Source organism: Cryptomeria japonica, chromosome 3 (assembly GCF_030272615.1).
Source record: "Cryptomeria japonica chromosome 3, Sugi_1.0, whole genome shotgun sequence".
Classification (NCBI taxonomy): Eukaryota; Viridiplantae; Streptophyta; class Pinopsida; order Cupressales; family Cupressaceae; genus Cryptomeria; species Cryptomeria japonica.
Window position 1 is genome coordinate 36,222,353 of NC_081407.1, and position 27,705 is coordinate 36,250,057.

At 36.5% G+C, this 27,705-nt stretch overlaps 1 pseudogene; it reads right to left on the minus strand.

Annotated features, from left to right (window-relative positions):
* Positions 1 to 7,237: 7,237 nt before the first annotated feature.
* The window catches only part of LOC131873939 (putative proline-rich receptor-like protein kinase PERK6), a 32,461-nt pseudogene continuing 11,993 nt past the window's right edge, over positions 7,238 to 27,705 (minus strand).

Here is a 27,705-nt window from a genome sequence, read left to right on the forward strand (position 1 = left end):
CTGAAATTAAGTAAAAATTGTTTATTTTTGACATGGAAGGGAGAAATAAAAAAAAAAACTTATTGAAAAAGATGGCATATAGACATAAATCAGACACATTAAGCTTTGACTTCTAAACTTAAAAGCGTTAAACATTCAGAAAGAATTGACTCACATTATCTAGATTTAATATATTGCTTAATGTGTAATTTAAAACTGACAGACACAAATATGCAAATTTGAAACATCTTACTTGTTTTCCTATTGTCCTTTAAATATCCATCTATCTATATCTCTAAATATTAGTTCAATGTATATAGAAATCCAAGTTAAATAAAGTTCAGAAGAGCCATGTCTTTCTGATAAGGAAAGGAGTTGACCATATACACACGCTGATAAATTAAATTATATTTCATACAAAAACTTTTATGTCGTGCACCAAAGATAAACTGACATGAAACTGATTAATTTCATTTTCAATAAATTTAAAAAATAATTAGTGCCTTATAGAAGATCATCCTGCACGTTTAACAGGGATTTGAAAGAACTTACGTTCATCAAGCACATGCAGGCGTTGATGCACCAAGCAAGTGGAGAAGTACGGAAACCATTGATAATCATCTATGCGAGAAGCACCCATTGCAATCATAAGGGCCAGTCTACAATCTCGTCCATGCTCTCTCACATTACTTCCTAGACTCAATATATTACTCAGAAATCTGGTTTTATCAATGAAATGTCTATAACAGTCACTGCATGCCGGGCTTTTGCTCATATAATCCCTGTCTTTGAGTGTTCCATCACAGATTGTTGGTAGAGTTTTCAACTGCATTCCAAGCTTTTTGCCATTGTCTGCATCAATGCTCTTATTGTAGCGAAGCCCAGCTTCAAATTCGCTAAATTTGTAAAATGGGCAGTTTGCAAGCTCAGAATGATTTTGGATTAAAGTGTCTTTGCAAGCCAACATCTCATCCTTGTCCAGGAACATGGAACTCGAACTATGGTTTGCTTTCACGACCAAGGCTTGAGAAAATGCTACATAAGCATCTATACAGCATGGTTGTGCCATCAGTTTCCTCCCACGTACAATGGTAATCGTAGTATCATAAGCGTTCAAGCAACTGGGAGAAGGCGAATATGGGTATAATGTGAAATTTAGGCTACAATCTGGAGATGAATGTTTTATCAGTTCACATTTTATTAAGCAGGGTAGTCCACGCATGAATGAAATGAGAGAAATTGTGTTAGTGTTCACAAAATATTAAAGTAGAACAATGAATCTGTAGATATATTATACTTTAGAAGAAAAAGGTTGATAAAAGTAATACTGCCAAAATAGCTTTAAAAAAGTGCAATCCAGAGTAATTTCATATAGTAGAAACATCTCAGAAACTATGAATTATAAGAAAATGTCATCTCGCAATACTCAATATTTTAAATGTTTTAAAGGGTATACCCAGCTTTATAAGAACTCTCAATTTGATAGAGAAACAGGCTAATGAGTAAAAAAATTGTATAATGATTGTATTTTCAATTTGAAGAACATTTTGAAATAGACTTAACAACTTACTATTAGTGGCATACCATCACAAACCTGGCACTATTCTAATCTAAAAGAAATATCAAATTGAAATTTATGAAGAGAGTTTTGGTTACACATGCATTGAATTAGATGAAAGAGTACGACCCAATATTACTATTCTCATTAAATCTGTTTTAATTATCAATTTGAAAGAGTCTTAAAACAAAATAAGGTTCTGTTTAGACTCTAAAAGGACTATCAATTTGAAGAGAAATTCGACTGCAAAGTGTGAAAATAGATAGATGACTACGACACAATATCAGTACTCTTATAAGAAAGCTTTGACTAAAAATTGTTCGAAATAATTCATTTATGAACGAACAATGGACAAATTAAAGATGAGTCAGTAGTAGAGCACTATCGAGACAACTAGATGAAAACAAAAAGAATCCTATTAATCATAAAATGGCATTTACAAAATCATTCAATCTCAGATTACATAATAATTTTCTATAGCTATCTGGAGATGTTGTACATGATAATTTTCTGTAACTATCTGAAGCTACACAACACTCTCTTTGTCTAGAGCTCCGTATTGCTACACACACTCTTTTCTATCTTCTTTTTTTCAGTCTACCGCTACAGCTCACACTCTTCACTCACTGCTACATTAACATTCCTTTGTCTGCAAAAATCTAACTGCTCAAAAAACTAACTTACCAACTGCTGCACAATTGTTTCTCTTTCTTTCTTTTTCTGCATTGATTAGCCAAACAGTATGACTAACAACTTGTGTAAGAACTCTTAAGTCTTGAAAGTTGTCTTCCACTCATCCCCTTCTTTGATATGGATCTGATGAAACCCACTCTTCAAATCAATATTTGTGAAATACTTTAATCCACTCAAACAATCTATAAGATCATAAACCTTACAACAGAAATCTATATTAGAAATCTATATTTGATTGTGATCTTGTTAATGATTTGAGGGTCTATACACATCCACCATTCACCATCTTTCTTTTGTGCTTGTACTGTACAGATACTGCAAATGGATTCAAACCCTCTTGAATCAATCTTTTATTCAATAGCTCAGGAACTTGATTGCTCATTGACCAGATTTGTATGGTCCTTCACAACCAAGTAATTTTAAATGGATGTGGATGTCTCCTTTCAAACTACAATTTGTTAACCATCTCTTTTTAAGCAATATTATTAATGCTAGAATTATCGATGATAAATTATTACAAACTTTTCCTTCACATTTGAATCTTATGTGAAAAAAAATCTTCCTCTAAACTGTTGGTATATTAATTTCTTCACATGGATGTAATCAACTGTAGTTAAAATTGTAGTTCATTGCATTTCATAAAAATAGAATATTGGTAATCTCTTCCACTTGTATAGGAAGAACTCTAGTTTGCAAGAGTTAAAAATAAGAGCTCTAAAAATAGAATTTATATCAAATTGTTAACTGTAGTTAAGGATATGTTTTTTTTAAATATAATTTGCATAAAAAGCTAACTGCATGTTTGCTTTTTTATTTTTAGCTGGAATTCATGTGCCAAAGGCCTCTACATAAAGAGGTAGATTGTAATGAAATCTTTGTCTCTAATCATTCGATCATTGATCCTTGATCACATGATCAAGAAGTATTTTGTATTCAGTTTTTTTGAATGAATATAAAGTTTTATCTGCTTTTTGAAGCAATTTTGTGTTTATTGCTTTGTAGTAATTTGTGTCTATTTTTTTATTTTCTTCATAAACTAGATCTTTCTCATTGTTTAGCAAGATTTTTCTTATGACAAGAATTTCTAAGGCCTTTCTACATCTTCATATTGTTCAAATTCAACATCTTCATCTACAAGTGCAACTCGTGCATTGCCTTCAACTCTCATATTTGTTCTTCCTTGATGTTGTGGACATGTGTATGCTTGTGCCCTTCTTCTCCATATTGGAAATGGGTTTCACAAAAGCCTCTCTTCTAGGTCCTCGTATAGACCTTCCTCTTCCTCTTTGGTCACCATTATTTCTCATGAGTGCGGTAGGAATTATCTCCTATTTAGTTCTCACTATTGCTAGCTTTGTCATTCTTCTTTCCTTTTTCATTTCATCCTCCATATGATCTTTTGTCATTCTTTCCATCGCAACCTCTTCCACTTTGCTTGGTTTCAAAACTTTTATTTAGCTTCTCTTATAAGTTTATTGAAAACTAAGTAGCATCTTCAATGGCGATCATCATAACCAAAGTTAGCTCTTCCTGAATACTTGGCTTCAACCTATTTATGTCATAGGCTACCCTCGCCTTATTTCCCTCATAATTCCCTATTTTGATCAATATAAGTGTAGAAATCTTATATGTATTCTTCTATTCTTTATCAACCCTTTTAATCTTTTTGGTTATTTCTTTTGACTCTTGGTTGCTCTTTGGTCCTTGTCTTGTTGTTTCTTTTTGTACGTAGGTTTTCCTATAATCCCCTCCCTCCTCTCTCCTTTTTAGTCTGATTCTTGTTCTGCATCTTCCAATTTTTTATCTCCTTATGCTCTCTTTATCATCTTGATGATGAATCACGGAATGTGATTTGAAATGTTGATGCAAAAATTCTTAAACACAATCTAATCCAGAAACAACTACAAGAATTCAAAAATGTTGAAACCCTCTCATAATAAAAGAAACACATGTCACCATTTCACATTGTCATGATTGCAAAAAAGTTTGACATATGAAGATCTACACAATAGAATAGTAGAGTGACACGTCAGCTGTAATGACAAAGCACTAGATTGTGGATGGTGTTATACATCAAGTTGGCAAAAGATTATAGGTATGGTAAAAAATTTGTTTAGGTATAATGAAAGGCTTGAATGTTCAAGAAAGATAAATTTTTTGGTTCAAAGAAAATTGTCTAACAAAACATCTATAGATAGTGAAGTTACTAGAAAGTTCGGATTGAATTTTTGAAGTTTTTAAAAGAGTGCTGCAATAGTTAGAGGAATCCAAGAGAAAGTTGTCATAATTGAAGAAAAGATTTGGAGATTGTAAAGATGGTTCAAAGATATCATACAAGAAAATAATTTGAGTAAGTTTAAAGACTTGGTTGCAACCACAAGACAAAGAATAGAAAGAAGACATTAGTCATTAGAAAAATGACAGCATTCGTGGTTGAAATTAAAAGGACGTATTGGTAAGAATTCATTTCTCTTACCAGAAACAAACAAATTGTCAAGCTGAACATTTAAAATAGAACAAATTGTCAAGCTGAGCATTTAAAATAGAAGCTTCCCACCACATTCTGGATGTCTCTCCTAACTCATATCTTTTGTGTCTCCATCCACCTTCAACAAATCTAATCTCAATAAAATCATGAAAAATATTATTAATATCAATATTCACAAAAGTACATGTGAAAATGCATCTCTCCAATGTGTGAAGAGATGGCCCTATAGTATTTCCAAAAGCTGCTGCAATATGCAAAATACTTTTGAAAATATTCATATTATTACATTTTTTCCCATATCCTTTATTGTGATAATTATGTAGATAATTGCAACGCAATACATAAATATAAGACAAATTCATATAATTGTATGATGGACATATCGAGGCAGTTTTTACTTGTAGGAAAGAATCTTCAGCAATAACATTTAAATACAAAGTTAGCTTCCATATTGGGTATCCCTCAAGTTGTTCAGTAATTTCAATGTGTCCTAATTAAATAAAAAAATAACACAGCTTTTGAAAAATACAGAAGCCCATCGTTATGGGCTATGCAAATGAGACAGTCACCTCGTTGATCACAATCAAAGTTTTACACTTTATAAGCAACTCATAAACTTCCCACAGAAAAGAATTCAGGTAAATTAAGTACCTTTTTCTGTGAACATTAAAAATTTTGAAAAACAATGCATAGAATAGTAAGCCAGTACAGCAGGAAAAGAAGCAGCCCAGTTGATCAGTATTTTAATACAGAATATATTGATGAATAAAGCAGTGGAGGAAGAAAGTTCAGCCAATTGGTAATTTATGTTGCTCTCGTGAGCATATTTTCCTGCAGTAAGAGAACCGATGCAGGTATTTAATACTTTTTTGTAAACATAACATTTAATTACTAGTATACTGCCTGATGTCAATTGTGCAAACCAAACTTCAGGGGATTTCATATTCCATGAGCTCTAATATTATACTTGCATGTCATAACATCTGGATGGGCCAGTTTTGCTTCTCGTTACCATGATTTGGATTGAATCTCTTAGCTGCTTCTGAGAAAATTTAGATAGATAAAAGATATACAGACGATACTGTCTGTATATTCTATTTTAGAAGATTACGTGTTTTATATCACCTTAAGAAACACGACAATTTCCCACAAACATAAATCTTAATTAGACAGTTACATGAAATTAATTTGCCACATTTTAGAGTCCTACTCTGACAAGCTGTGAAAACTGAAACTAGCACTGCTAGCTTTCTAATAGACTGCTCACAACATTCACATACATTTATTCATTAATTCCAACATTTTTTTCAAAGTTCAATGTAAACATTAGTTTTTGAGTTCACAGAATAAGTGAGAATAACTGAGGTTGTTGTTTTTGAGTGGGTAACTGTTTTAGTTCATACTTGAGTGCTTTTCTAATCATATCGAGAGATCTCTACAGTCACAAAAGGGTGCAATCAATCTATGTAAACACAAATCCATTGTGAATGAATTTGACGTTCTCATTAACTGTTACGATAGGTGGTAAGCGTTTGGTGGAAGAGCAAGCAGCATGATTTGGTTCTATCAAAAAATGAGAAGAATGGTGTTTCTTCTGGCATGCTCATTTGCAACAGTTTTAGAATAGCCTACAAATTCCCACGACGATTGGAACTTTGGAAGGAGGACAGAGGGCTCTGAACCCTCGTCTTCAAATACGAACTCCCTATTCGTGTTTACCCTGCCAGCCAGTTGTTGCTATATTAGTGTACTATTACTGTGAACAAGGGAGATATGTTCTTATTTTTTGTTTCTGGGTGTCATTATCTCATTGCATCGCTCGAGTTCCCTTTGTCATAAGTTCTTTAAGTTTGCAAGGCCCTTGCAATACTGCATAATATAACATGTCATATTTGTCAGAGGGCCACATGCTTCGTGCCCTTGCTTCAATATTTACTACTTCAAGATTTAATTGTAGAAATTGTGTTATTAGTTTAGATCTGGACCTCCACAATAAAAAAAAATTCAAATTCTCTTCAAATTAATTTTTTATTTTTTAAAAATTATTTACTTTGTAAATTGAATATGCAAAATAATAAAATTTATAAGATCATCAACTTTCATAAATTTTGAAGATTAAATTACACAGAACAAAATTCTTGAAATCACCACCAAAATATAAAGAACACCAACTAAATTTTTTTAATTTAAAATAAAATTGAATTGCATAATCTTGAAAATGATTTCGTAATAAAACACCAAACTCAAATGAGCAACCATCATAAACCAAAATTACCACCTGATTATTGCTTTTTGGGTTGCTGCATTTCTACAAGTAAAAATACAAGTTTACATGCACTAATTCTAAATCTCTAAGGGCTGGATTACATAATCTTGAGAGCAAGCTCGTAATAAAATAAGCAATTGACCAACCATCTTAAATAAAAATTACTTCCTGAATATAGGTTGCTGCATTTCTACTATTCTATGCAAGAAGAAAGCTCTAAAGCCTTCTCTATCTCTTCTTACACGTCTGACAGTCATGGACGTCCTTCAGATGTGAAAGCTGTGCAAATTACAGCCAACTTCAATACAAATATAAATGCTTCCCTGCTATATTCTCCATTTAACCTTGGATCTGCATATTTCGAAGGATCGATGGGATTTTCCTGGCAAATCTTCTTTGCCTATAAAACTATAAAATTATAATAACATTTACTTCACATCTGCAATGGGATATAAACCAAAATACTAAAGAAAAGCCCTTGAAGTTCTAAAATCTATGATGTTTAGAGAAATAGAATCTCTTGACAAAACTGAGTATGCAGAGAAAACTGGCCTTGTTAAGAAGGGATTCTTGATTAGATTGATCGATGTCAATTGCTCTTCTACCGGAAAGAAGTTGGAGTAAAACTATACCAAAGCTGTAAACATCAGTAGAGCATGTTAGCCTTCCCTCACTAGCATAGTCAGGATCCAGATATTCCAGAGTGCCCTTCACTTCGGTAAAAACATTTGTTTCATTTATCTTAAACATTCTGAGAAGCCCGAAATCCGCAAGCTTTGCTTCCATGGATTCGGTAAGCAGTATATTTGTTGGCTGTAGAGCAAAATTACACAGAAATTTTCAAATAAGAGGAAGAGCTTATCAAGTTTGTACAGTTAAAAACAAGGTATTATATCTATTCAAATACTGATTGTGTGGGCATATGTGATTGGTTAAACTAAATATATAGTATGTGTTTTACTCTATTCTACTAAGATGGAGGATGCGGACTAAGGGATTAAGATAGGGATGTCGGGGGTACAGGGGAGAAGGGGAATGGGGCACAATTATATATAGTCCTTTGAAAAATTAACTATAAAAATGTTTAAGAAATAAGTTTAATAACTGTAACTGAAATTTGTTATATTATATAAAATTTAGATTAATAAAAATTAAAAATATGACAATTATTGTATTGCAATTTGAATATTAATAATAGTGGGTGAAGTTTGAAATTTGGGGAGTGAATCAAGAATAAGTATAAAAATTGTAAATGAAACTTTTTTATTCTAAATGATTGAAATGATTGCATTAACAATAAGAATGGTGGGTGGTGGTTTGGGATCAAGAGTCAGTGCCCCTTACGTCCCTGGCATTTCAGTGGCGCTCGGTCAGACATTTCTTCAAGTCCCTCCATCTCAGAAACATGGGAAATTGGGGTATGCATTCCGTGGTTCTATGGTGTTTTTAAAAAGAACAAATAGTTTTAATCTAAATTTCTAAATTGATGAAGTTATAAACTAGCAACCTCATCTTCAACATGAAAACTTTACCCCGGCTACGAGCTCAGTGGTTTCCGAAAGATGAGGTGGTTAGACTGGTTTCCGAAAGATGATTGAGGCGGTTAGATGTGAGAGGATTGTTGATGTGATTACTCAAAGCCGCTTCCCCTGCACATTCTTCATTGATTTGCAAGATCAGATCAAAGAGCGAGGTCATGTGTCAAGATAAGGAAGTCGTCTGATTGGAGGGCAAAGCATCAAACTAGTACTATCGATAGAAGTAAATAAAAGTCGAAATTGCAGCCGCATAATCTGTGTTACTATTTTTCAGCCGCCTGGAGTTGATCGAGACAGGAGATCGTGTAATAATTAAAAGTGCTCTGCAATTTCTCGTTCGGTGTGGGCAAAATTAGGGTTATTGGCGCATGGGCTGATGTGGGCTGGGATGATCCGCCGCATGTCCCACAGCTGGTCTTCGCGAAGGGTAAATGGGTAGATATGGCGGTGCAGAATTAATTGAGGGCAGACTTACGAAATTTCAGACCGGTCTCCAAGTATTTTCAAAGTTTTTTCAGAGGTCCAAGCAGTGGAAATTGGCGAAGTATGGACAGATCTGGTGAAGGGCATCACCAATTTTTGGATCATAGGCATTTTGGTTAGGGCCCACGGAAAAAGTTTATCCCAAATCATTTCAAGGGGCTTCCGGGTAAACGATCTATAGAGCTGGGAGGAAAACCGTCCTATGCGAAAGTTGTGAAGTTTTCATCTGTAAATGAGGCAATTAGGGTTTCTTGGCTGAACGTTACTGAAAAGATGATGGACAAACAGTCTAACAGTAACCCGCTTGAGTTATCTTTGTCACATCAAAGGGGGGATAAGGTAAGGGAATCTTCGATATCAGGAAAAGACGATAAGGTAAGTGAAAATCAAACCGGCTCTGATTTAGGAGGTGGGTCTTCGCAAGTATGGGCTCCTGTTCCATGCATTGATTTACTTGATTATGTTGTGGATTTGAAAGCTTTTTGTTTGCATACACATGCTATTTCTAGGGAAATATGGGGGGATGCAACTAGTTTATCTAAATTTCATCATAAATTGCAAAAAAAGTGGTATGATGTGCATTATTTTCAATTACTCTCTGCAAATACATTTATTATTGTTTTCAACTCTTGTTCTGTTAGGAATGAAGTTTTAAAATCTTCACATTACTAGTTTGGTAAAAATTTAGTGTTTGTTTCGGCTTAGAAACCATTTTATGTCCTTGCTTGGTCAAGCTTTAAATTAGTTCCTTTCTAGTTTGGCTTGCCCAAATTACCATTTCAATTTATGGACCCAGAGGTTTTGGAACAAATTAGTAATACTTGTGGTTCTTTCTTATCATCAAGATTTGATTTTGTGGAGAGGGAGGTTTTGGTAAAAATTTGTGTCCTGACTAACCCTAATAATGTTTGCCCTCGGTCCTATCTCATTAAATCTCATGAGGGTATCTGGAAACAACCGATTAATAAGTTGGAGAAAGACTTTGGTAAAACTTCCTTGCAATTGGATGCTCCTTTTCTTATGGATTTTTTGAAATCCCATGTTTTGGATAAGGCAGAACATTGCTTGGTTAGTAACGATAATCCATTTCTGGATAAACTATTAGTTAATGGTTCCACTGGGAAACCTCCTGCTACTTTTGTGGTTAACCAGGCTATGAGGGATGTTGGGAAGCGAGAGGTTTATGTTGTGTCTCATAATCTGGAGTTTGTAGGGTTATTTATAAGTAAGGATAAGACAGTAGCTCACCAAAATATTGTGGTTTTGGGGAACAACAATGTGGATGATCTGCTTCCAAATCTCACTACCTCAAATTCCCTGGATAAGTAACTAAATGATGGTGGTGGGAATCCTGTCTATCCTGTGAAGTCAAAAGAATACTTAGAAGGTTGTCAAGGGATTGGTCAGATTTTTGCGAAGAATGATGGGGTTGTTTCAGAGTCTAATGTTGGGTTTTCTTCTCTAGGGTTTCCTGATGATGCTATCCTTACTCAACAAGTCAAAGAATTGGTGTCTAATTCTTCGCAGCATGTTGATGTGGATGTGGATAATAACGCCACCTTAGGAAATAATATTCAGTTTGGGGACATTCATTTTATTGTGCCAGATGAAAATCTGGTTCACCAAGTAAATGATCTTTTTAAAGATCATGAGCATCAGATGGATGAGGACATTACGAATAGGGTTATCTATTTCATTGAGAATGACTTGGGGGGAATTAAGTCAACCCTTCCTATTTTTGCATCTGCTAACCCTTTTGAGGTTTTGGCCTCATCAGAAGTGGGCATCATAGATAATTTAGGCATGACTTCTCCTAAGTCAAGTAAGAGTTTACCAATTGTTCAAACTACTCTAATTAGGGCTTCATCTATGGTTTCTCTTGGTAGGGGTAGGCCTCCAAAGAATCGAAAGACTCAATTGGAAATTGATGCTAGGATTTAGTAGACTTTGTCTCTTTCTCCTGGTGTTGGGAAAGGGAAGCATTTGGTTTCTCTTGGTGATGCTACGAAAGGAAGTGATACTCCTAAGGGTAAGAGCAGTAAGAGGTCTATTATCAGTCCTCATGTGACTAGGTTGGGGGCTATGAAGCATAATCTTCAAAGTAGTTTTGGAGAAGGAAAGTCTTCTCCGTCTAAAGGAAAGAGGGGAGCCTCGGTCTCCCCTCGAGAGAAATGAGAATTATATCTTGGAATGTTAGGGGCTTAAATGCCCCTAACAAGAGGCACTTAATTAAGTCCCAGATGGACTTAATTAAGTGTGATATTTTCATGTTGCAAGAGACAAAATTGTCAAAGGAGTCTACTGATTTGGTTTTTCCTTCTTGGAGAAACTGGGAATTCCTTTCCTCTCCATCTTGTGGTGCGTCAAGGGGTTTGGCATTGCTTTGGAATAACTATAACATTGAGGTTGAGCTAGTTGCTTCTACTATAAACTGGATGTTGGCCTTAGTTAAAAGCAAGCTTTCGAAGGTTAAGTTTTGGCTTTTTAATATTTATGCTCCTTCTGGTATTCAAAGGAAGACTAAATTATGGGGAAAACTTAAGAGGATTTCCTCCCCTTTAAGGCATGATCCCTATATAATATTTGGGGGACATTTTAATGCTATCATTGACTTGGGAGAAAAGAAAGGAGGTATTCTTCCTAATAAAAAAATTATGGAAGACTTTGGGATGTTCATTAAGGACACGGGTCTTTTTGATTGTCAGTTTCAGAATGGGATTTTCACATGGACAAATATGCGAAGAGATTTTTCTCAGATTGCGGAAAGGTTAGACTGGTTTTTGTTATCAGATGTTTGGATTGATTCAGAGTTCGAATTTTTTTCCTCTATTTTTCCAATTTCAGGGTAAGATCATTTTCCAATTTCCCTATCAATTCTGGAAGATAAAGCTCCTTTTAAGTCACCTTTTAAATTTGAACCTATGTTGTTTAGAGATTCTTCCTTTTTGCCTTTTCTCAAAAAATGGTGGAGTTCTGCTCCTTATTGCTCTAGATCCTGAATGTTTCAGATGCTAAGAAGTTGAGATTTTTGAAATTTAATATTAGAGAATGAAATATCTTGCATTTTAAGAACAACTTTTAGGAAAAACATAGGATTCAAGATATGATTGAATGTCTTAATTCACATGTGATTCAACATGGTAGGGTGCCTCTTATTTTTTATGAACTAAAATTGATAAAAGCAGAGCTTGAAGAAGTTTTGTCCAGAGAAGAAATCTATTGGAGACAGAAATTGAGGGAGATCTGGCTTTCAGATGGTGATAGAAATACAATTTTTTTTCACTCTTCAACAAAAAAAAAAAAGAGAAGTAGAAATAGGATATCTTGTATTGAGTGTCCAAATGACAGACTTTTAATACAACAGGAGGATATTGCTTTAGAGGCAGTTAGGTTTTTTAAGTCACTATTGTCTTCGGAGCATGGAGATCTTCATAATAACATTTCTTCTAATATTCCTTCTTTGGTATCTTCAGAAGATAATAAAATGTTGATGTCTCTTTTTTCTTTGGATGAAGTTAAGAATGTTTTTTTTTGCAATGAACCCTGATAAGGCTCCGGGACCGGATGGCTTTACTCCTTTATTTTTTCAGAAATGATGGGATTTTGTGGGAAATGGTGTTTTATTGGCCCTTGAGGAAGCTAGAAGGAATAGGTCTATTTTGAAAGAGTTTAATACTACAATGATTGCAATTATTCCTAAAAAAGAGGTTACCAAGACATTTGTTGATTTTCGCCCTATTGCTTTATGTAATACTTTGTACAAGATTTTTACCAAGGCTATTTCTTTAAGGTTGGCTAAAATTCTACCAAAGATCATTTCTTTAGAACAAGCTGGTTTTGTTCCAGGAAGGGAGATGGCAAAGGGAGCTATAGTGGCACATGAGGTTCTATATTCTATTTCTACTTAGAGAATCTCGGCCATGATCCTCAAATTAGATATGATGAAAGAATATGATAGAGTAGAATGGAGGGCGTTGTGTGTTGTTCTACTTAAATTGGGTTTTTCTAAGGCATGGGTCAAATGGATTCATGCTTGTATTTCTTTTACAAGGTTCTTAGTTCTAATTAATGGCTTCCCTTGTGGTTTTTTCTCCTCTTCTAGGGGTTTGAGGCAAGGGGATCCCCTATCTCCTTTCTTGTTCATTCTTCTAGCTAAAACGTTCAGTTGGGCTATAAGAGCCGCTAAGCTGGGAGGGCTTTGGAAGGGAATTAGGATTTAGAATGTTCCACAAAGCATTTCACATTGCTTATTTTCATATGATACCTTTTTATTTGGCCAGGCCTCTTTGGGTGAGGCAAGAGTGATAAAGGGGATAATATAGAATTATGCATCCTTTTCTGGTAAGAGAGTCAATGTTGATAGGTCAAAGATTTTTTTCCTTCATGCTTCACAATTGGTTTAGGATAGATTGAAGATTTTTTTGGGATTTGCATATAGAAATATTCCTTGTTCTTATCTTGGTATACCTTTCTTCGTTAAGCAGGATAGAGTTGATTTCTGGGATAAGATCATTTCAATTATCTTTGGAAGGATCCTATACTAGAATCATAGATGGTTATCTTTGGCTTGTAAGATTATTCTTATTAAGTCTGTCCTGAATGTTCCTATTTATCTCATGTCTATTTTGTAGTCTCTGAAAGCGGCTCTTGTTAGTTTGCAAGATACTCTTAGGTCCTTCCTTTGGAGTAATAATAAAGACAGTAAGAAGAAACTCCCTCTGGTAGCATGGGATAAAGTGTGTTTTCTTAAAAATCTTGGGGGCATAGGCATTAGGAGTCTAGAAAGTCAGAATTTAGCCTTAGGTGCTAAGTTGGTTTGGAAATTGTATGAGAGACCATTCTCCTTTTGAGAACAGATCATGTTTGCTAAATATTTAAATAACGAACGAAGAGTGTATGTTTTTCAAGTTTCTAATTTACCGTCTGGTTCAGCTATTTGGAATTTTCTATGTAAATGTAGATTAGTGATTTTGCCTCATCTCTCATGGATTGTTCATAATGGTAGAAAGGTCAGGTTTTGGGAGGAAGTTTGGAATGGACATCCCCCTGTAGTGAACTCAAGGGATTGGTCTCCTTTAATTTCCACTCTTTCTTCCCTTTGGGGTGTCTTTGTGGCTGATTATTTTGAAATTGAGTATAGTGGGAATCTTAAGGTGGCAAAATGGAAATCAATTGAGTTTTTAGATATTGATCAAAATGTGAAATTAGAATATGAAAAGATGTTGGGGGAGAGATTAATAATTCTTTCTAATGCTGACGATGAACTTATCTGGACAAGGAATATCTCTGGTAAGTACACAGTTAAGGATGGTTATAATACTCTCTTGGTTGCTAAATATTTATCTACTTGGCCATAAAAGTTGTTTTGGCATATGGCTTGCCTCCCAAAGGCTGGTGCTTTTGCCTGGTTAGCAATGTAGGACAGGGTCCTTACAGGAATGAGGTTGGATAGGTTGGGTATTACTGCAATATTTTCTTATGTCTTTTGTAATAAAAATTTAGAATCATCTGCACACTTGTTTCTTCACTGTGATTTTGCCTATGCTTGCTGGCAGTGGTTGTTTGAAAAGCTTAATCTATCCTTTGTTATTGGTAAGGATCTCCTTTCCCACTTTAGAGCCCGACCTCTCCTGTTTGCCTCATCTTTCTATGCATGTCTTTGGATTATTTCTCCATCTATTGTGATTTGGAATATTTGGTTAGAGCGTAATAATAGGATTTTTAAACAAACAAGTTCTTCCTTGGCTAAGGTTTTATTGAGGATTGAATCTTCCATCTCTAAAGTAACTTTGTCTTTTATCTATAAGAATTTGGAAACCCTTACCTCTTTTTCTTATTGGGATGGTAGGGTAACTCGAGTTTGGAGAATGTTATCAGTCTTACCTTCTCATGGATCTATTTTAAATAAGACTAATGCTATAAGTAAGAGAATTTTTTCTTGTTGGAAACCTCCTCTGCAAGGGCACTTTAAATTTAAATTTGATGGTGCTTCTCGTGGGAACCTTGGCCTAGTAGGGTCAGGTATGGTAATTTATGATCACAAGGTAAGATTTATTCAGGCTCGTTGTCATGCGATTGGTTTCAAGTCTAACAATTGTGCAGAATTCTTTGCTTTGTCCTTTGGTTTGGATATGGCTATATCTTTGGGAATTAAGGACTTAATAATTGAGGGTGATTCTATGGTTATTATTCAAAGTGTCATGAAAAAGAAGTTGAATTGTTGGCAATTACAATATATACTTGATCATATTTTGCAAAAATTAGATTTTTTTTATTCCTTCTTGATTTCCCACTGTTATAGGGAAGTGAATAAGATTGCAGATTTCTTGGCTAACTTAGCCATTGATAGTGATACTAATATGTGGGAGGTAAGTGTAGATGAGATCCCTTCCTTAGTTTTGAAATATTTGAAGTAAAGAAGGGCATAGTTGTAGTCTTCATCAACCTCCTTATTTGGTGTGGGTTCTGCTATGCTTGATCACAATGTTTATTTTGACAGGGTCTCTGATTATGGTTTCCTTTCTTCTATGTGGTATCATTCTAACCAATGGTTTGGAGAATTGTGTTTCATAGACAAGGGTGGTTCAGACTGGTGTTTTTTTGCAGCAATGGATATGCATCCTTTGGTGATCATACTTTAATCTTCCTTTTATATGCTTTTGTCTACGGCTTCCTTTATATCTAATGCGTCTTATGTAATTGGGATGGGTTTTTTGATGTACTATGCCAATGGGCATTTGGCATTGGGTAGAATAGGCTTGTGTTACTTAAGCAATACTAAAGGGTTTTCTTACCGGTTCTTTCCCTTCAGTGCTTTTTAAACCAGACACTGTAAAAAAAATTTAAAAATTAATATAGTTCAATGGTTCTATCCACTTTTATCAAAAAAAAAAAAAAAAATGAAAACTTTACAGTAAAATAAATGAGATTTGAATCTTTACTAAAAATCATATTGCCACAATTAATTACACTATGCCAATACCAATAAATATAAAAATGAAGTTGATTTAATTTGTCCCTGAAAAGATTTCGATCAATCAACAAGATTACCAAACAAATCAAAATAGCTTGAACGAAGAAACTGAATTGTCGGTTTTGGTTTTTTGCCTTTATATCATGATGAACTATACATCCATTTGGATAGAAATGAAGGGAACTACAAGCCAGCAATAATGTCATATGCAATTTTCACTCTTTGCTCCCATGATAACACTATATGCTCTAGGCCTGTTTAATATTCAAATATTAGAATGAATATCAAGTGAAATTACATTATTAATCTTCTTAATTTGCCAAACTAAATCAATGGAACTTGAAGTATATAATATAGTGGGATAAAAAAGAAACATGAAGATTGAAAATGAATGTTAAGATAATTTGTAAACTGATAAAATCAGTGATAAGAGTGGATTTTTACCCAAAAGCATCTGAGATAGATTTCCATTAGCACAATACTCATAAACAAAGTATTTATCACCATTCTCATCACAGTAGCCAAGTAGAGAATCATAGTAGCCAAGTAGAGAGACCAAATTTTAATGCCTGATTTTTGAAATGATCTCAATCTCCTTTTCAAATGTGGGAATGTGTTTGTAAATGTGTTTAATGGCTATAAACTGGCCATTGGGTAACTTTCCCTTATACACTTTGCCTGTAACAATTGGTCATCTTTTAAAACTCTACCAATATCAATGGGGATAATAAAATATGAACATATACAATAAAATAAAATAGGGAGCATAATGCTGATTAAGGATGTCCAATATAAAGATAAAAATTAATTAGTTAGTTTAATTAATTGCATTTTATGATTTTAAAAAATATTTATAATTTCAAAACCTTTATTTTGAGATGTAATTATTTTTACAAGTTGAATAAACTAATTTATAGTTATTAGAATTTGAATCTATTCTCTCTTTGAAATTTTATTAACAACTTAATAATCTAGTATTACAGCAAGAAGGCATTGAGTCTTATAATGAGTTGAGAATTTGTTTTTTCTAGGTATTGAAGTTGATGCTCTGCAAAAAGGATTAGAAAATCTGTTTGATGGCAACACACACAAGAGCACAAGAAACAAACGTTAGTGTTAGCAACAAAAGATTATCCTAAACAGGCATATCAAGAGAGATATTAAGCATGAAATAGAAAGCATATAAACATAGAATGAAATAGCTAATCAAGATGCTCATAGTTGTTCCTCCCTTGTTCCTCTCCTCTCCAAGTCCCAAATGAGTGTAGCTCTCAGCTTTTAGCACTAGCCATGGATGCCATATGGAGATTCAAGATGGTTGAATATGATAAGCAAATACTATGCAAGAGTAGATAGTGATGCTATGAGAAAGCTCTATGCTAATGCCAGTATAACAACAATACTCTAAATGCTTCTCCCTTTGCTTGAGGAGAAGGGTTCTATTTATAGAAGAAATGGGGAAATGAAGGGTTAAGATTGAATGGTTTAATCAAGGGCCAAGTTTGAAAGTTGGGGATCCATGTGCACAATTGGCACCAATAAAATGGTGACAAGTGTCAACATAGGATTGGGTTGAGAGAAGAGGTTGGAGGCATTAAAGGCCTGAGAAGACTTCATGGTTATCTAGAAGGTAAGGGTCAAGTCTAAATTAAGATTACCCACTGGATTAAGAGTTAATCCAAGGATAAACCTTTGTGCAAATGTTTAAGAGATAATCATGGTCAAAGCATTAAAGGCCTAATGAGACCTTTGGGTTGGGTAGAGGTTGAGTCAAAACAAATGTTTTAACCATGTGGGAGGGTTGAATTAACCATTAATGGTTATTGGAGACTTTGGGGATTAAGTGGTTGAAGGTTGGAAGCTTTCAAAGGTTATCCAAGACTTTGAGGGTTAATTTGTTGAACACACAAAGCATTAATTGCTTTTCAAAGACTTTGGAGTCTTTGAGAAGTGACTCCAATTTGCTTAGGAATGTGACAATATTTAGGGGATGGATTAGGCTAATTAGGAAGGGTTTAGAAGAATCTAGAAGGGGTTTAGGCATACAAGTGGATTTTGTAGGAAAATGCAAGTGGGAGAAATTTTGGTATTTTCAATTAAAATAAAATCATTTATTTCAATTAAATGGTGTAAGTTGAATTTGGATAAATATTTAAATAAATATTAATTTATTTAAATGAGAAAAAGAAGATAAAGCATTTAAAATGCTTGAAGACTTTGAGGGAAACCATTAAAGGCTTGAAGACTTTAAGGAAAACCATTAAAGTCTTAAGAAGACTATAGAAGGAAGCCATCAAGTTTGAAGACTTTAAAGCCATCAAGTTTGACTACTTTAAGGGAAACCATTAAAGGTTTCAAGTGGGTGAGGATAAATAGGATTTTAAATAAATAATTTATTTAAAATAGTTGTGCAACTTGTTTTTGTAGGAAAATACAAGTGGGTGGAGGATAAAGGTGATTTAAATAAATTATTTATTTAAAATAATTGTGCAACTTGTATTTGTAGGAAAATGCAAGTGGGTGGAGGATAAAGGTGATTTTAAATAAATGATTTATTTATTTAAATGTGAGAGGTGGGATTTTGGGGGTTTTAAATAAATATTAATTTATTTAAATGTGAGAGAAGATTTAATTAAATAAATATGATTTATTTATTTAATTAATGGTCTGAATTTGGTTAAGTGAATTAAATCAAATAAATTGAATAATTTATTTAATTAATAGAAGAATAGGGTTAAGATGAATTAATTAAATATTAATTTAATTAATTATTAATTGATGGTTAAATAATCAAATAAATACTAAGTATTCATTTAATTAAGTGGACAGATTTATGTGACTACATTTGCCCCTCTTTGAGACGGTGCGGTTTATCGCGTCGTTTCAAAGAAAGAAAAATAGGTGTGAAGAAATGCCACATAAAATGTAAATTTAATGGGTGGTATGCCCCCGCGAGAGATGGGCCAAATTTTGTTTTGAAAAATCGGGCGATCTCTCGAAAAAGAATGCAAAGTGGAGGGGAGGTAGAATAGAAGAAATTAGAACTAATGATGAAAGAATGGGAGAAAATGGAGTGAATATGAAGAAACAACAAGCCAGTGGGTACCCTGAGGTCATGCAAGAGATACATAGCAGATGTAGTGTGGGGTTTGGATTGATGCTATACAATTGATCAAAATTGGTTGGACAATCTGGTGCAATCGGTTTAATTGCCCCGGTCAAGTCAAAGCGTGACAGTTGATGTCAGTTGGTCGCTTGGACATGATAAAGTCTGAGTAAGTGAATCAAAGTGACCTGATGGTGACTTAGACAATTGATGTAATTGCCTGATGAAGTCAAGGTATATGAAGCAAAATACTCGTTGAGACGTAGACAATTGATGTAATTGTCTGATGTGATTGTGTTTGATTGGTTGATCAATTGATAGTGTGTGCATGTGATGGATGGTTGTGGGGAATCATGGCAGCCCCGTTGAGACTAGGTCATTGTGATAAATGCCTGATGTAGTCTAGGATTACCATAATCGATTACCTGTTGAGACCCGAAGATACTTGATCAGAGTATCTGTTGATAGTCTAGGTGTGCATGAGTTGATGTATCTGTGTAGAGAGAGTAACTTGTTTAATTTTGTGGATGAGTGAGGATGGGAAGCAATGAAGGGATTAAGATGATGTTGATGATCAAGATAGGGAGGGTGAGGGGGGATTTTATGTTAGATAGAAGATATGGAGGACTAGGATCGAGTCCTATGGAAGAAGATGAGTAAAATAGAGTATGCATTATTATGACTATGTATGCATGATATGCAACTATTATGAATGTATGGATGGGTGGAATGCAACGAAATGCAATATATACAAATGAGATGGAATGACGATCCATGGTGCTTTATTTTTCATCATTGAGCTTTAAAATGTTGTAAGAAAATACAAGCAACTTGACATAAAGATTCAAGATGACCAGAGTATTTCTTACATGGATTTTGATATAGCAAGTTAATACAAGCAACTTGATATAATGGATCAAGTTGACCTGAGTATTGCTTGCGGAAAAGACAAGGATTATCTCCGTTCATGCATGACTTGGATCGTCCTCCTTGATCTTAGGCTGATCATATCCTGAGACAAGTGCATACCGTACTAAGAAATAAAAACCTTTATCCAAATTGGATGAGGAGGAACCAAAGAATGAGCATTGTACCTGTAAACAAACAGTATATACATAAAGAATAAAAGAATATGGATCCTTGGTAATGGTTCATGCTCATATGGTCGAGGTATACGCTGTAGTCAGCAAGCCGTAGTGATCTATGATTGCATTTGGCATAAGATCACATAGCCTAGTGAACTTCCCACGTAGACACCATTAGTACATGCCCCAGAACTTCATCGGAAATAATGCGCAAACGATACAAAACAATGCTGAAAGATCCCGATACAGATAAACAAACAATTGTACTCACAAATCAACCAAGTATTTGATAGCCTAACAGAATTTTCTTGTCAAAGAAAATGTCATCTTGTCTTTGTTTTGGTAAGGAAGGATGCATCCTTGTTTAAGACAGTTTTTTGGATTGTTGATGTTGATTGTTTTGGTTGATTGGTAAATGGTCAGTGTGTGAGTAGTTGTCAATGTTTGTTTTGTATCTGATCGGATGAATATGTACAAGGTGTTGTCATGTTTTTGGGTGATTTTCGATGGTTTTTCAATGTTTTTTGGATTTTGTGAATCATTTTTGAATGTTTTTGATATTTTCGAGATATTTTTGAATGTTTTTGGATTTTTGATGATTGTTGAGACATTTTTGAATGTTTTTGGATTTTGTTGAGACATTTTTGAATGTTTTTGGATTTTGTTGAGACATTTTTGAATGTTTTTGGTATTTTGTGAGACATTTTTGAATGTTTTTGGATTTTGTTGAGACATTTTTGAATGTTTTTGGATTTTGTTGAGACATTTTTGAATGTTTTTGGATTTTGTTGAGATATTTTCCAATGTTTTTGGTATTTTGATGATTGCTTGAATGAAGAACAGAATGAATCATAAGACAATGTAGAATCCACTTCCATCAATAGTTTAAAGGCATTGCCCCCAGTTTTAGACATGACTTATGAAGAAGCGGGACGCAAGATGCATGAAGTATTTATCATAATTGCAGAGAAATAACAAGCCATGGTTTTTCAGATGGATGGATGTATGTATGAAGTAGATGTGATCGCAACAAGTTTGAAAGACAATGGAGCCATAGCCTTTACGAGTGGCGCCTGTTTGCCAGGTTTTCACCACCGTACTTACCCAAGGTGCCACCGGAGTGGTTGTTCACCGTTTGGATGCATGATTTTCCTTTGAATGTTTTTGTATTTTCTTTAGGACATTTTTCTGAATGTTTTTGGTATTTTCTGATATGCAGGGGAGCCTGATGCTCTATACACCTTAGGTATAAAACCGTTTGAGGTGCATGCTATTGATTGGATCTGCGAGCGGTTCTCCATCTGATGTAGCCAACTGATATGCCCCGGACCCGAACACAGCAGTGACAACATATGGGCCCAGCCAATTTGATTCAAACTTGCCCTGATGTTCTCGGTTTGGTTGGTTGCGAGGATTCTCTCGAAGAACAAGATCACCTACCTCAAATGTACGAGATCGAACTCGGTGATTGTAGCTTCTACTCATGCGCTGCTGATAGGCTTTGAGGTGATTGTATGCCGCTTGTCGCTTCTCATCTAGTAACTCCAAGTCCTGAAGGCGTGAGACTCTGTATGCTTCATCATCGATGAGATTATGCAAGGAAACCCGTAGTGATGGTATCTCAACCTCAATAGGTAAGATAGCTTCGGCACCATAGACCAATGAATAAGGAGTTGCACCTGTAGGGGTCCGAATGCTAGTTCAATATGCCCATAGCGCTGGATTCAATTGAACATGCCAATCACGGCCGGCATCATTGACTGTCTTCTTTAGGATCCTTAGTATGTTTTTATTGGATGCTTCGGCCTGACCATTGCCTTGTGGGTAATAGGGAGTGGAAAAGCGGTGTTGGATATGAAATTTCTCACAAAGCTCACGAACATCCTGATTTTTGAAAGGAAGACCGTTATCTGTGACAATGGACATGGGCACACCATATCGGCAGATGATGTAATTGAGGATGAATGAGGCGATCTGCTTGCCGGTGACTTGGGTAAGTGGAACAGCTTCGATCCACTTGGTGAAATATTCGGTGGCGGTAATAATGAATTTATGGCCGTTGGATGAAGATGGATGAATCTTACCCACAAGGTCAAGGCCCCATTGACAGAAAGGCCATGGTGTTGTGATTGGTTGCAGTTCTTGAGCTGGTGCATGTATTAGGTCGCCATGAACTTGACATTTTTTGCATTTCCTGACAAAGTAGTAGGAATCCTTTTCCATAGATGGCCAATAGTATCCAGCTCGCATGATCTTCTTGGCTAGTGATGGACCACTTGAATGAGTCCCGCAAATTCCTTCATGTACCTCTTCCAAAACCTTTGTTATCTCATCTTGTTCCAGACACCGAAGGAGAGTACCATCAAGACTACGTCGGTATAGGGTTTCCGCAATAATGGTATATCGAGCAGTTTGGCGAATGAAGGTTTTTCGTTGGTTATTTGATTGGTTAGGAGGAAGGGTGTGATCACGGAGATAGGTGTAGAACTCACCATACCATGGGGATTCTGAACCGACAAGGCGACATATCATCTCGGATTCAGGGATATCATAAGCGGGGATCCAAAGCTGTTCTACCAAGAACTCGTAGCGTGTTGAATTCTGTGGAAGATCTAGTAGAGATGCGATGGTAGCCATGGCATCAGCAGCTCGATTCTGATCTCTTGGTATCTGCTCAAAAGTGATAGTAGTAAATGATGCCTTTAGATTGTCCACCATTTGCTTATATGGCATGAGTTTATCATCTTTGGTCTGATATTCATCTGTTGCTTGTCGAATGACTAGTTGGGAATCGCCATATACTTGCAATTCTTTTAATTTCCATTGTATGGCTAATCTGAGTCCTGTGATCAAGGCCTCATACTTTGCTATGTTGTTTGTGCATGGAAATGTGAGCCTGTAAGACTTCGGGATGCTATCACCTTGAGGTGTGATAAACAGAATGCCTGCCCCCGAGCCGTGCCTAGTGTATGAACCATCAAAGTATAATTTCCATGACTGTGCTTCTGTAATCATGAATATCTCTTCATCTGGAAAATTGGAAATGAGAGGATGATCACCTATGAGAGGTGCATCGGCCAACTGATCTGCAATAACCTGACCTTTGATAGCTTTACGGTCCACATACTCAATATCAAATTCACTTAGAATCATCACCCATTTGGCTAAGCGACCTGTCAATGCTGCTTTGCTAAGTAAATACTTGAGTGGATCAATCTTTGCAATGAGTTGCACCTTGTGTGTTAATAGATAGTGCCTCAGTTTAGTGGCTGCCAAGATTACTGCTAGGCAAGCTCGCTCAATAGGTGTGTAATTGAGTTCATAGCCCACCAGTGTGCGAGAGATGTAGTAAATAGCACACTCTTTTCCTTCTGCATTATGTTGTGCCAGTAGTACACCCAATGCTGTACTTGTTGCTGAGATATAGAGCAATAATGGTCTACTTGGATCTGGTGGCATCAGCAATGGTGGATTCATGAGATAGTCTTTAAGCGCCTGAAATGCTTGCTGGCATCTGTCATCCCACTGAAAGCGGATGTTCTTGTGTAGCTGGTGTGTGAATGGGTGACACTTATCAGCCAATTGTGCAATGAATCTGCGGATAGATTGAAGCCGTCCTTGTAGTGTTCTTAGCTGACTGATATTCTTTGGAGGTGGCATGTCCATGATTGCTTTAACCTTTGCTGGATCGACCTCAATGCCTTTGCTTGAGACAATGTATCCTAGAAGCTTCCCGGAGGTCACTCCGAAGACACATTTCTTTGGGTTGAGTCGAACATGGTATTGTTCCAGTCTATCAAAGATTTTATCTAAGATGTGAAGATGTCCTTCTCTAGTAAGTGATTTTGCTAGTAAATCATCCACATAATCTTCCATTATAGTATGCATCATGTCATGGAAGATGGTGGTCATTGCTCTTTGATAGGTTGCTCCTGCATTCTTTAGACCAAAAGGCATTACATTCCAGCAGTATGTGCCCCATGGACATGTGAAGGCTGTCTTATGTTGGTCCTCTGGTGCGATCTTTATTTGATTGTATCCTGAAAAGCCATCCATGAGTGAAAGCATGGCATGTCCTGCTGTCAAATCTACTATGATGTCGATATTTGGTAGAGGGAAGTCATCCTTAGGACATGCCTTATTCAGATCTCTGAAGTCTGTATAAATGCGGATGCCCCCTTTTGGTTTGCCAACTGGTACAATGTTGGAGATCCATTCTGCATAATCAATTGGTCTAATGAAACCAACATCCAGGAGTTTCTTGAGTTCTGTTTTGACTAGCACGGCAATCTGAGGATGCATCTTACGAAGCTTCTGCTTGACAGGTTTGGCTCCTTTTGCTACTGTGACATGATGCATGACTAAATCAGGATCAAGCCCAGGCATGTCTGCATATGACCATGCAAAGTTGATCTGACGCTGTTGGAAGAACTCTATAAATTGAGGCTGTTCCTCTGGAGTGAGAAGAGATGCCAGATGTATGATATGAGGATTTTTAGGAGTCCCCACATTGTATTCTTTGGTTTCCTCGATAAGAATCGTTGATCGTTCCTGTTGTGTACTAGCAGGGAGGATGTCAAACCCTTCATCCTCAAGTGCCTCAGAGAGGTTTTCACCGTTGGATACGCTCTTTCTTTTTACTTTTGTTGGATCAAACAGTGCCACAGTGTGGTTTTCACTGGAAGATCCATGTTTTAATGTTATATTTTTGCAGCTGAAGGGTTTGGCATCCGCCCCGAAGTATGCTGCGCTATTAAGTTCAATGGCGAATCCAGCTTTGTGATCCCCGCTTGGTAGATTATCCCTTAATTCCAAAAAGTCAATGATAGCCTCATCGTTTTGGAAGAGGTCAAGACATGGGGGATTTGGTTGGTTCCATTCGATGAGTTCAGGGTGGATAATGGGCATTACTTCATCGATTAAGGTAAGTGCGGGAGATGTATCAGTGAGGGTTAAGACAGTGTGGTGAAGGTCGTTGATGGTACTCTCCCTGTCAGAATCAGGCGTAGGATGAGACGTAGGGTCTGTGGAAGATGTTTCCAGCTCAAGTACCCAAGTGGTCTTTATCTGTGCTTCTCCGTAAACAGGGATGTCTTTGCGTGGTGGAGGTGGTGATGTGTCTTCCTCATCTGAAGTATTAAGTTGCACTGAATCGAATTCCCACTCATGTGAGTCGGTCTCTGAATCACTCTCCAGCATCCGATTGCTATACCATACTGGGATGTCTTTGGAGTTAAACACGACAGGCGTGATTGGTTTATGTACCTTTGTGGTGATCGGTGCTGCAGGAACCGTGATGGGGTTTAAAGGATTTGTTACAGGAAGTATCGGCCGTGTTGCCTCAGTGGCTTCTGCAGGAACTGCTGGGGCCATAGATGCTGCTGCGGATTCTGATACAGTCGCTGCTGCTATTGGTGTTATTGATGGGATTACTGGTGCGATTGGTGGTATGTTTGGCACTGATGATGGTTGCGGTGGGTTTGTGAGCCTCGATGGGGCAGTGGGGATAGTGTTTGATGGTGCTTTGATTATGAAAGGTGTCCTCTTTGCAGTAGGTGGACAAAATGGTTTGCTGGGTTTTCCTTTGAATTTGAGTTTAGGAAGGATCTCTTTTTCAAAGCCTAGGCCTGTATTACCTTTGGGCTTGAACTCTGGCAGCAGAGGTTCATGTCGTCCTTGTTTGCAGTATCCCAAAGCACTCTGACCATCATATCCCATTCTTTGCATAATGAGGAGGCCTTTGCCATATTGTTCTGTAGGAAGTGTAACTTGCGGTTTGTCAGTGGTGATGGGATCTTTATAGATCCAGTCCGCTAGGTCCTCATCTTGTGTCTCTTCCTCTTGACTCTTTCCAAGAATGAAAGGCGTTAAGGCACATGGAGGCGTGATTAGTGGTTGCTGGAGCAACTGCTGTGGTTTACCATGTGTTCTAGGAGAAGTGGGCATTTGTCCCACACAAAAGAGCTGACTCAAGTTGTATTCTCCAGGACCTTCCTCTGCGACTTTCATCTTAAGCTTTTCTTGCTTGGGTATAGGAGTGTTTGAACTGGCAAGAGAGGCGGGATTTACATATGATGTGGAGGAAATGGCTTCCCTATTATTAGGAACAGTAATCTCTGGTTGATGGCTGATATTATGGCAAAATGCAAAAGGATTTGCATCACCCAGGATTGTGATCTCTGCACCATTATGTGGGAACTTGATACATTGATGGTAGGTAGATGGAACAGCTTGCATGGCATGTATCCAAGGTCTCCCTAATAATAGATTATATGGCAGAGGAAGGTCCAGAACCTGACAAATGATGTGCTTTACCACGGGGCCTACTCGGATTGGTAGTACCACAGCTCCTTTGGATGAACGCTCTGCATCATCATAGGCCTTGATGGTGATCTTCTTGCGAGGATCCACTGATTTTATTGCATATCCCAATGCTGTGACCAACTGTAGTGTACAAATGTTTAGGCCTGCTCCATTATCGATCAAGACTCGCTTGATCCTGTGTTGGTTGACAAAGCCTTCAATGTGGAGTGAGGCGTTATGAGGTTGTTGGAAAAAAGAGTTGTCGCTTTCAGAAAAAGTGAGACAAGGTGATGACTTTAGATTTCCAACCATGGCTTGAAATTGGTTTGTATTCAAGTTTGCAGGGACTGACGCCTCTTGGAGTGCTTGATCCAAGATAGTTTTATGAGATGGTGACAGGCGTAATAGCTCTAAAATGGATATAAGCGCAGGCGTTTTGTCTAATTGTTCCACAAGATTGTACTGCTTTGGGATGGAGGTGGTGCCTTGTGGAGCTGCCTTGATGGTAACTTTGCTGCGACGCGTAACAACATTGCAATTTGAGGTGGGATTTTTGAAGGTGATAGTTGCAATTTGTTCACTGGCATCATACAGGTGATTGACAGTGTAATTATACGCAGCCTGCGTATAATCAGTGGTATCAGGACCTCGTCTGGAAGTGGAAGGACCCCTTTGATCTTGCGATGGAAGTGGATTTTTGAACATCTGATGATCATTATTTGTCGTTTTTGGATCATGTCCTTCAATCTCAATTTCTCCTCGATCAATAAGATCTTGAATGAGATCTTTCAATCGGTGACAATTACTTGTCTTGTGTCCTCTTCCTTGATGGAACTCACAGTGTTCAGTATCTTTCCACCATGCTGGTTTGACTTGAGGCTCATAGTTTGATAGCTTAGGTAGAGTGACCAAATTTTGAGAGAGGAGTTGTCGCAACACTGTTTCAATGGGTTCCCCTAAGGGAGTGTAAGTGCGTTTTTGTTTTTGTGGACGAGGTCTTGGTTCATCCTGAGATGTGATGCGACCTTGATTAGGAGGACCATGTGTATTATTTTGAGGTGGAGGATTTTGTCCTGCAAATCGAACCACAGGTTGTGCATTTTGGATAGTCCGAGCATCCACAACTCCATCGTTGACGATATTCTTATTCTTGTTCCAGAAGTTCGGTTTATCACTATTGAAGAGCGGGCGAGGACCATCTTTGGGTTCATTAAAGATTTTGATGAGTCCTTT